Source organism: Vulpes lagopus, chromosome 10 (assembly GCF_018345385.1).
Source record: "Vulpes lagopus strain Blue_001 chromosome 10, ASM1834538v1, whole genome shotgun sequence".
In the NCBI taxonomy this organism is placed as follows: Eukaryota; Metazoa; Chordata; class Mammalia; order Carnivora; family Canidae; genus Vulpes; species Vulpes lagopus.
In genome coordinates this window covers 58,832,017-58,842,846 of record NC_054833.1, presented here as the reverse complement: position 1 = coordinate 58,842,846, position 10,830 = coordinate 58,832,017, and the positions used below count along the sequence as shown (strand labels likewise).

General features: G+C 48.8%; 1 pseudogene; it reads left to right on the top strand.

Moving 5' to 3' along the window:
• Window positions 1–437: 437 nt before the first annotated feature.
• LOC121500563 lies at window positions 438–1,591 on the top strand (annotated as a pseudogene).
• The last annotated feature ends 9,239 nt before the right edge of the window (window positions 1,592–10,830 follow it).

Here is a 10,830-nt window from a genome sequence, read left to right as displayed (position 1 = left end):
TTTCTTTCTTTTTCTTCGTGTTCCTGACTCCCACCTGGATCTAGAGCCTGAAGCTAACAGTGGGAGCCCTCAGAAAGTTTCAATAAGTCTTGTGTGTACTCCTCGCCATGGCTCAGCTCCAGACACGCTTCTTCACTGACAACAAGAAATATGTGGTAGATGATGTACCCTTCTCAATTTCTGCAGCCTCTGAAATTGCTGACCTTAGTAACATCATCAGTAAATTGCTGGAGGCCAAAAATTAGTTCCACAAACATGTGGAGTTCGATTTCCTTATCAAGGGCCAATTTCTCTGGTTGCCCTTACTCAAACACATGGAACTGGAAAACATCTCATCAGAAGAGGTTGTGGAACTGGAATATGTGGAGAAATACACTGCACCTCAGCCAGAGCAATGCTTGTTCCACGATAACTGGATCAGTTCAGAGGGGCAGAAGAATGGATCTTGACTGGTTCTTAGGATAAGACTTCTCAGATCTGGTCCTTGGAAGGAAAGTCAATAATGAAAATTGTGGGACATACAGATGTTGTAAAAGATGTGGCCTGGGTGAAAAAAGATAATTTGTCTTGCCTACTACTGAGTTCCTTTATGGATCAAACTATTCTCTTATGGGAGTGGAATGTGGAGAGAAACAAAGTGAAAGCTCTGCACTGCTGCAGAGGTCATGCTGGAAGTGTGGGTTCTATAGCTGTTGATAGCATGGGAACTAAATTTTGCAGTGGATCCTGGGATAAGATGCTAAAGATCTGGTCTACAGTTCTTACAGATGAAGAGGATGAAATAGAGGAACCCACAAATCGACGGAGAAAGAAACAGAAAACGGAAGAGTTGGGACTGACAAGGACTCCGATAGTGACCCTCTTGGCCACAAGGAAGCAATTTCCTGGGTTCTGTGGTCAGATGCTGAAGAAACCTGCAGTGGGTCTTGGGACCACACAATTAGAGTATGGGATATAGAGTCTGGCAGTCTTAAGTCAACTCTGACAGCAAATAAAGTGTTTAATTGTATCTCCTATTCTCCACTTTGTAAACGTTTGGCATCTGGAAACACAGATAGATATATCAGACCATGAGATCCCTGAACTAAAGATGGTTCTTTGGTGTCGCTGTCCCTGACCTCACATACGGGCTGGGTCACATCATTAAAGTGGTCTCCTACCCATGAGCAGCAGCTGATTTCAGGCTCTTTAGATAACATTGTCAAACTGTGGGATACAAGAAGTTGTAAGGCTCCTCTCTATGATCTGGCTGCTCATGAAGACAAAGTTCTTTTTTTTATTTTATTTTAAAGATTTTATTTACTTATTTATGAGAGATACAGAGAGAGAGAGAGAGAGAGAGAGGCAGAGACACAGGCAGAGGGAGAAGCAGGCTCCATGCAGGGAGCCCCATGTGGACTCGATCCCAGGTTTCCAGGATCATGCCCTGGCTGAAAGCGGCACTAAACTGCTGATCCACCGGGGCTGCCCGAAGACAAAGTTCTGCGCGTAGACTGGACAGACACAGGGTTACTTCTGAGTGGAGGAGCAGACAATAAATTGTATTCTTACAGATATTCACCTACCACTTCTCATGTGGGAGCATGAAAGTGAATGACAAATTTGACTACAGAGATTATTTCTGTAAATTAAATTGATAAAAAATCCTTAGATTACATCAGTGACGGTTCAGAAAGCCGCCTCTTTAAGTTTATATAATGTTTTCACCCTTGTTAATTGCTATCACTGTTTATTTTTAATTTTATATTTATTATACAATAGTTTGTATTGTTGAAATATAAAATGTGAAAAAAATATTTAAAAAAATATAAAATGTGACCTGCCTTCTCTGCCATATGCAAACTCTTGAAACTAAACTAAGTTTTTTAGTTTCCTTTTAGAGGTATTGGTTTGAATTAAAATTTGCTTTTGAGATGCTGTAAAAGTATGTATTAAAAATATAGTAATTGTCCAGATTTTTATTTCTGATGAGGAAACTTGAGTTTTTTGTATATTAGCTGTTTAAAAAAAAATCTTAAGAAAACTAATACATTCTAATAGAGAAAAAATTGGAAATACAATTTACTTTGGGTAAAATAATTGATATTTAACTATAATAAGACTTTGTGGGGGCAGCCTGGGTGGCTCAACGGTTTAGCGCTGCCTTCAGCCCAGGGCATGATCCTAGAGACCCGGGATCGAGTCCCATGTTGGGCTCCCTGCATGGAGCCTGCTTCTCCCTCTGCCTGTGTCTCTGCCTCTCTCTCTCTCTCTCTCTCTCTGTCTCTAATGAATAAATATATAAAATCTTAAAAAAAAGACTTTGTGGGTATTCAGAAAATTAAAACATTTAGATGGATGCTGTCAATGAAGAGTTTATTGAAATATTTTAAGTGAAGTACTTGGTATTAAAGATATGTCAGAATCCTCTAGAAGTTACACATAGATTTCATGGTAACCAGGAATCTTTCTCCCTAATATTTCCTGGTGTAGAATAAAATCTTTAGACAAACCTTTCAGTCAGTATTAGATAATAAACATTCTATAAATTAAAAAAAAAAAAAAGAAAGAGTCTCAGGCTTTGTGGACTGAGCCAGCCAGGCCTCCCACAGGCTGGCTTTTGTTTTTTTTTTCTGCTTTCCTAGTTTGCCTTCCTTGAGTTTTCCAAAGAAGGCTGGGAGGCGAGAGTTATTATCTGACTGTTACAAAATAAAATAATAAAATGAGGCCAAGGAGCTTTGCCCAAATCTGTCTAGCTGTCTCCCAAGGCCATGGATCCCAGCAGTCGGGAGGGCGATGGCTAGTATCTACTGGGCCTTTGCCATGTGCTGGCAGCACACTTGGCGCTGTCTCCAGCATCTTTCATTGAATCTTTACAACAGACTCCTCTAGTGATTGTATGATGCCCATTTTATAGATGAAAACGGTAGACTCCAAGAACTCAGACAAATAAGTAGAAAGCCGGGGAATCAAGGGCAAGAGCCAGGTCTCTGATTTCTGCTTGTGGCTCCTCCCTGAAGCCCTCGGGCAAGTTTGAGGGTGCATCTGAATCACCTCGAGGGCTTGGTAAAATACCCTCTGATTCTGATTCTGTAGGTCTGGGAGGAAGAATCTGCATTTGGGGTGATGCCACCACTGCTGGCATGGGACCCCTGCTCCAGCGAAGGGAATCCTGTGTTTCCATGTCCTTCTCAGGCCCTGCTGGAGGGGTCTCCTGGACCTAGGGTGGCCCTCGGACCAGCTGGACTTAAAGCCTCCACTTCAAGTTCTTATCTGTGGCCGAACTATAAGAGTTTTTTTTTTTTTTTTTTTTAAGATCTTATTTATTTATTCATGAGAGACACAGAGAGAGAGAGAGAGAGAGGCAGAGACACAGGCAGAGGGAGAAGCAGGCTCCACGCAGGGAGCCCGACGCAGGACCGATCCCGCGTCCCCAGGATCACACCCCGGGCCGAAGGCAGATGCTCAACAACCGAGTCACCCAGGGATCCCAGCCATCTGAGTTTTTACAATAAAAAGCCACCCCTGGCATTCATAAGCAGAAAACGAGCTTATTGGAAGGCCATAGGTGGCTTCTGGAATCACCAGACAGGCTGGATAACCAGGGCTGGGTCTACTGCAACAGGGACAGGGGCCAAAGCTCACCGCTGATCTCGCCCTGGTGAGGACACGCCTGCCGCGGGTCCTGCGGGGGCACGCGCGCGCGCACACACACACGCACACGCACATCCAGGAAGGCCAGCATCACAGGCCCTGGCCGCTGGGGGGCGCTGCCGGCCCCAGGATGCTTGACGCTCTTGCTCTGTTACTTTGCCTCACCAGCCCTCTAACTCAAGTCTGAGGGGACAGGGGGTCACCTGGCTCAGCCTGAGTCACGGCCTCCCTGTCAGCTGCGAGGGATACTGGGAAAGCAGATCTCTGGCTTGGAGACCTCCGAGGGTGGGAAGGCCTACCTCCCACCAACATGCATATGGCAGGAAACTCTCCAGACACGATGACTAGGTCTTGGGCAGCCAAAGGACCCCAGATGTCCACACTGCTGGTAGCTTTGTTCTTGGGCTTTTGGCAGATTCTGAGCCTTGCTTATATCCTTACGTTCTTTTTACTTTCTTTCTTTTTTTTTAAGATTGTATTTATTTATTCATGAGAGACATAGGCAGAGGGAGAAGCAGGGAGCCCAATGTGGGACTCCATCCCAGGACCATGACCTGAGCCGAAGGGAGACACTCAACCACTAAGCCACCCAGGTGCCCCTCTTCTTATGTTCTTGAGTCACTTCGGCTAGGCCACCAACAATTATCGAGGCCCTCTTTCTGTTTCCTGCCAAGTGATTTACTGAGCCCTCACCTGCATACAAGGAGCCAGGCGAAGCAATTTTCCAATGCAATTTTCATATTCAGGAAATCGTAGTGGGATACAGGGTGTATATTCTGTCTGAGCTGACCATTCTGGGACCATCCATCAGGCTTCGCCCTTAACCTGGCGCTGAGGGCAGGCCACATTCCGCAGGTTGCTGAGAGACTGCCCATCCCAGAGCTTTCATTCACCTGACCTATGGGTTCAGGGCCCGCTGTGCATCCCACTGTGTGGGGCGGGGGTGGCCGATGACAAGGACCAGGCCAGTGTGTGCATGCTACCCAACGTACCTGCAGGACAGGCTCACAGGGTCACACCAGGAAGCAGAGCGGTGGCCACTTAGCTCTGTGCCCAGGGGTTCTCAGAGAGCTGCTCAGCTGAAGCCTGAAAGGTCACTGCGCTTAAGGAAAGAGCTTGGCGGGATCCCTGGGTGGCGCAGCGGTTTGGCGCCTGCCTTTGGCCCGGGGCGCGATCCTGGAGACCCGGGATCGAATCCCACATCAAGCTCCCGGTGCATGGAACCTGCTTCTCCCTCTGCCTGTGTCTCTGCCTCTCTCTCTCTCTCTCTCTGTGACTATCATAAATAAATAAATAAATAAATAAAATTTAAAAAAAAAAAAAGGAAAGAGCTTGGTCTTCCATGTACAAAAGGTTTCAGAGGAGCAGAGGTTTCCATGCGGGCCTTGGACTCACCAGCCCCTCCCCACTCACATCTGTCCTGCACCCTGCTGCTGAAGAATCTTTCAGAAGTGGCATTTTACTGTGTCATAGGTTCCAATTCTCATGAGTTTGCCTCATCCTTCTGGTCAGGCTCCTGTGCCCAGTGCCGGCGGGGCACCCCCCAGTCCTTTGGTCCTCTTCAGCTGCCCCAGACAGGCCAGACACCCACTTAGGTCAGATGGCCTTGCTCATTCTTGTCTCTGAAGCCAAGCTGTTCCTTCCAGCCAGAAGCCCTTCCAAACCTTTTCTCACCAAACCTTTCCTGGCCTTCCATGCTTAACTCAGATTTCCCTTCTTTCTGACCACCCAGACTTTCCCTCCCTCCATGGTTGTCTGTCCCGTTGACTTGGCTTGCCCATCCATCCATCCATCCAACCATCTCAACAAGAATGAGTGGAGGTCTGCAGGTGGTGGTTGCTGTGCTGGGTGTTTGTCCTACACTAAGAACAAGAGGCTCCTGTTTTCTTTCTTTTTTTCTTTAAGATTTTATTTATTTATTCATGAGAAACACAGAGAGAGGCAGAGAGATAGGCAGAGGGAGAAGCAGGCTCCCCACAGGGAGCCCGATGCGGGACTCGATCTCAGGACCCCAGGGTCACACCCTGAGCCGAAGGCAGATGCTCAACTGCAGAGCCACCGGGCGTCTCAAGTCTCCTGTTTTCTTTTTTTTTTTTTTTTTATGATAGTCACAGAGAGAGAGAGAGAGAGGCAGAGACACAGGCAGAGGGAGAAGCAGGCTCCATGCACCGGGAGCCCGACGTGGGATTCGATCCCGGGTCTCCAGGATCGCGCCCTGGGCCAAAGGCAGGCGCCAAACCGCTGCGCCACCCAGGGATCCCAAGTCTCCTGTTTTCAAGATGATAAATCCCCACCAAGTAAACACCCCTCTACGTTTGTACAAAGGGGCCTGTAGGGGAAGATGTTCCTTTTTTTTTTTAATTTTTTAATTTATTTATGATAGTCACAGAGAGAGAGAGAGGGGCAGAGACACAGGCAGAGGAAGAAACAGGCTCCATGCACCGGGAGCCCGACGTGGGATTTGATTCCGGGTCTCCAGGATCGCGCCCTGGGCCAAAGGCAGGCGCCAAACCGCTGCGCCACCCAGGGATCCTGGGGAAGATGTTCCATATGGGCCATAAGAAAATGTCACAGGGCAATGGGAGTATGGCCTCCTGGGAAGGACATTCCTCATGCAGCAAAACCAGAGTTGCAGTGAGCCAGGGAGAGAGAATTTTATGAGCATTCCCAGCTACAACTATAAAACTCTTGGAAGAAAATGCAGGGGAAAACTTGGCAATGATTTCTAGTCATTAGGAAAATGCAATGAGGTATCACCTCGCCTCCATTAGGAAACTCACAAGAGGCCCACGAGATAACAGGTGCTGGCAGGATGCGGAGAAGGGGGGACCCTCGTGCCTGCCTGTGGGGATGGAACATGGTGCAGCTGCTGGGGGAAACAGTACGGCAGTTCCCCAACAAATTAAAAATAGAATTCTCATATGATCCAGCAATTCCACTTTTCAGTCTAAACCCCAGAGAATTGCCAGTAGGATCCTGAAGAGGTATTTGCACAGCAGCACTCGCAGCAGCATTATTGCTAGTAGCCAGAGTGGAAGCAACCCCATGTCCATCCATGGGGGAATCTATATGCAAAGCACTGTACTTAAATACATGGAATGTCACTCAGCTTTAAAGAGGAAGGACATCCTGATACCTGTGACAACACGGGTGGACACTGGGGACGCTGTGCTGAGTTGATGTAAGCCGGTCACAAAAAAGACAATTATTGTATGACTCCACATGTATGAGGTACCCCACGTGGTCAAGGTCACAGGAGCAGAATGTTGACTGGGAGTGCCAGGGGCCAGGAGGAGGGGGGGATGGGGAATTGACGTTTAAGGGGGACATAGTTTCAGTTTGGCGAGATGAAGAGTTCTGGGGGCACCTGGGGGGCTCAGTTGGGGAAGTATATGGCTTTGGCTCGGGTCATGATCTCAGGGTCCCAACATCGAGCCCCCACATCAGACTCCCTGCTTAGTGGGGAACCTGCTTCTCCCCCTCCCTCTGCCGCTCCTGCCTGTGTTCCTATTCTCTCTCTCTATGTCAAATAAACAAATAAAATCTTAAAAAAAAAAAAAAAGATGAAGCATTCTGGAGACAGACGGCCGTGATGGGTGCCCCACAGCACAAATATGTTTAACACTGTTGAACCTGCACACTTCAACATGGTTAAGATTTTAAAAAGAGAATGTTTACAGTGATAGATTTCATGTTCTATGTATTTTAACCACAATTTTAAAATGTTGAAAAACAATAAGAAATACGTTGACAGGGGCGTCTGGGTTGCTCAGTCGGTGAAGCCTCTGCCTTTAGCTCAGGTCATGGTCCTGGGGTCCTGGGATTGAGTCTTGTATCAGGCTCCTGCTCCTCAGGGAGCCTGCTTCTCCCCCTGCTTGTACTCTCTCTTTTTCTCTCTCTCAACTAAATCAATAAAATCTTAAAAAAAAAAAAAAGAGAAAGAAATGTTAACATAAATCACATATAGTGGGGGGACTGGGGAGGGGAAAGGAGCATCACTAGAAGGCAGATGGAGGCCTCGTGGTGGGAAGGGCCTGGCTGAGCATGAGAGGGGAAAGCGTGTCCCCAGACTGTGTCCTCCACAGTTTGGAGTTTGTCCTGCGGACAGAGGGAAGCCATTAAAAAGGCCTCAAGCCAGCGAGGGAGGAGACTCTATCTGCCAAAGATCCTGCGGGACAGCCTCTTAGGGGCTCTGCAGCTGGCTGGGGGGGCGGTGGGGGAGGCGGTGGGAATGGAGGTGCGGCTGCCCGGCCACACCCCTTGGAGAGGGTCCCAGAGAAGAGCTTTGGCGGCTGAGCATGTGGGGGATGTAGGTGCCGAGCATCCGGACAGGGACCTCGGGGAGGAAGGCATTTGAGACCAGAGCTCTACCCTGACCCTGCCAGGTTGGAGTGCCTTGGGAGGTCCCAGCAGGGAAGTCGCACCGACACCTGGTGGCGGGCCTGGAGCCAGGCTGAAGGTATAAGCCGCAGTTTCAACCAGGGCTGTGGGAGAAGAGGAGGGAGGGAGGGGAGAGGCAGAGTCGGGCTGAGGGCTGAGCCCCAAGATGCTCAGGAAGGAAGCCTGGAAGGGGGGCAGCCTGCGGAGGAGGCAGGGAGGCGGGGAAGCAGGGCCAGCGAGATTTCACCGGGAGGCTGGGGCAGCTTGGGGAGGTAATAGGGGAGCGGCAGCTGCCCCCCCCCCCCCCCCCCCCCCGGGAGACAAGGTGACGTGGGAGGGGCAGGCAGGCACTGGGGGAGGTGGTGGCTGAAGAGGGCCCATGGCACCAGTGGGAGGGTGCTATTTTAGTAGATTCGATTGTTTTTTTGTTAAATATTAAAAATCTTCCCCTTTCTGTTTTACTTGCAAAAGGAATGCATGCTCCCAGGAAGGAGAATTTGCAGGTGGTGGAGATCCTAGGATCTTTCATTAGTAAAGAAGTCAGTGGTGCAGAAGGCTGGCCCTCCGAGGGGACCCCAGCCAGAGTTTCCCAGTGTCCAAGTATGGGTTTTGTCTCTTTTGATTGTTTTTTCTTAAGATTTTATTTATTTATTTGAAAGAGAGAGGGGGAGAGGATGAGAGTGGGGAGAGGCAGAGGGAGAAGCAGGTTCCCTGTGGGGAGCCCGATGCGGAACTCGATCCCAGGATCCTGGGATCACTCCCTGAGCTGAAGGCAGACACTCAACCGCTGAGCCCCCCAGGCACCCTCCAACATGGGACTTGAACTCACAACTCAACCTGGGTGCCCTGCCTGCTTTGTGTGAGGGGGGCCCCATAAATCTGCTTCAAGCATCCCAGAAGCTAATGTAGGAAGAGAGGTTCGATCATTAACCATTCCAACAGTCCCTGAGATTAACTACCAACCAACTGTTCAGGAAAAGTTTTCCTGCTCTTGGTAAGAGGGTCATGGATGAATTTCTCCTGAAATCCCCCTAAACCCCGGATAGCTCAGTGGTTTAGTGCCACCTTCGGCCCAGGGTGTGATCCTGGAGACCCAGGATCCACTCCCGTGTCAGGCTCCCTGCATGGAGCCTGCTTCTCCCTCTGCCTGTGTTTCTGCCTCTCTCTCTCTGTCTGTCATGAATAAATAAATAATATATTTTTTTTTAATTTGAAATCCCCCTAAAAGAGTGGGGTAGAGAATGACTTCCTCACCAGGCTTTGAGAACAAGAGTCATGGGGCATTTCTCAGAAAGACCCTTCTTCCGTGCAGGCTGCAGCCTCACAGAAGAGTCCTGCAGCCCGCATGGAAGAAGGGTCTTTCTGAGCTCCCTGCTTCTGCAGCTCCAGGCCATGTCCTAGGAGAGCCAGGGTAATCAGAGGCCGAGCAAGGAGTCCTGCCTCCCTGACCTCATTTCTTTGACAGAGCCTGGAGCCTGACAAAGCCTGTGAGGTGGTGACAGGGACACCAGGAAGGCCCCGTGGTTGGTGGAGCAGACTCTGCTTCCCATAGACACAAGGAAGGAGTTGGTTCAAGGACTTTGGGGAAAGCTGAAAGCATGACAAAGACTCAGTCCTGGGCAGAAGGGCCCCTGCCCCAAGTCTCCCAGAGACTAAGGCTAGGGTGACCAACCATACAGATTGCCTGGGACCGAGGTGTTTCATGGGACCCTGGACTTTCAATGCCAGGGAAACACAAATGAGCTGGTCACCCTTGAAAGGGGCTCCTTCAGATAAAACCAACACTGCACAGAAAACCTCTTTCTAAAGGGATCCAGGGAGCCCTGTAATGGGAGCAGCAGGTACAGGCACTCAAATTTTACAGTGGCTGCAGGGACAGGGAGCAAATAAGTTGCTGAATAGGTATCCAAGTATGCAGAGGGGGTTTGGAGATCCAGTTACAAAGCCCTATCTAGGGGCACCTGGTTGGCTTAGTCAGTGAAGCATCCGCCTTTGGCTCAGGTCATGATCCCAGGGTCCTGGGGTCCAGCCCCACATTGAGCCCCACATTGAGCTCTGCTTGATGGCGGCCTGCTTCTCCTTCTCCCTCTGCCTGCTGCTCCCTCTGCTTATGCTGTCACTCTCCTCCCTCTGTCAAATAAATAAATAAAATCTTTTTTTTTTTTTAATAAATAAAATCTTTAAAAAAACTCAAACACATGGGGTCCCTGGGTGGCGCAGCGGTTTGGCGCCTGCCTTTGGCCCAGGGCGCGATCCTGGAGACCCGGGATCGAATCCCACGTCGGGCTCCCGGTGCATGGAGCCTGCTTCTCCCCCTGCCTATGTCTCTGCCTCTCTCTCTCTCTCTCTCTCTCTCTGTGTGTGTGACTATCATAAAAAAAAAAACAAAAACAAAACTAAACACAAAGGCCCTATCTAATTGGGTGCTGGGAGTCAGGGAATGATCAGGGAAGGCATTACTGAGGAAGGTAAGTCTGATTTGGCACATGAAGGATTAGTTACAATTAGAAAGGTATAAACCCTTTAAATTGCTGGTCAACCAATTTTTTAGAAAGTAATATATATATATATATATATATATATATATATATATATATATTTTTTTTTTTTTTTTAAGTAATCCTGGGGCACCTGGGTGGCTCAGAGATTGAGCATCTGCCTTTGGCTCAGGACATGATCCCGGATCATGTCCCACATTGGGCTTCCTGCAAGGAGCCTGCTTCCTGCCTGTGTCTTTGCCTCTCCCTCTGTGTCTCTCATGAATAAATAAATAAATCTTAAAAAAAAAAAGTAATCCCTATGCCCAACATGGGGCTC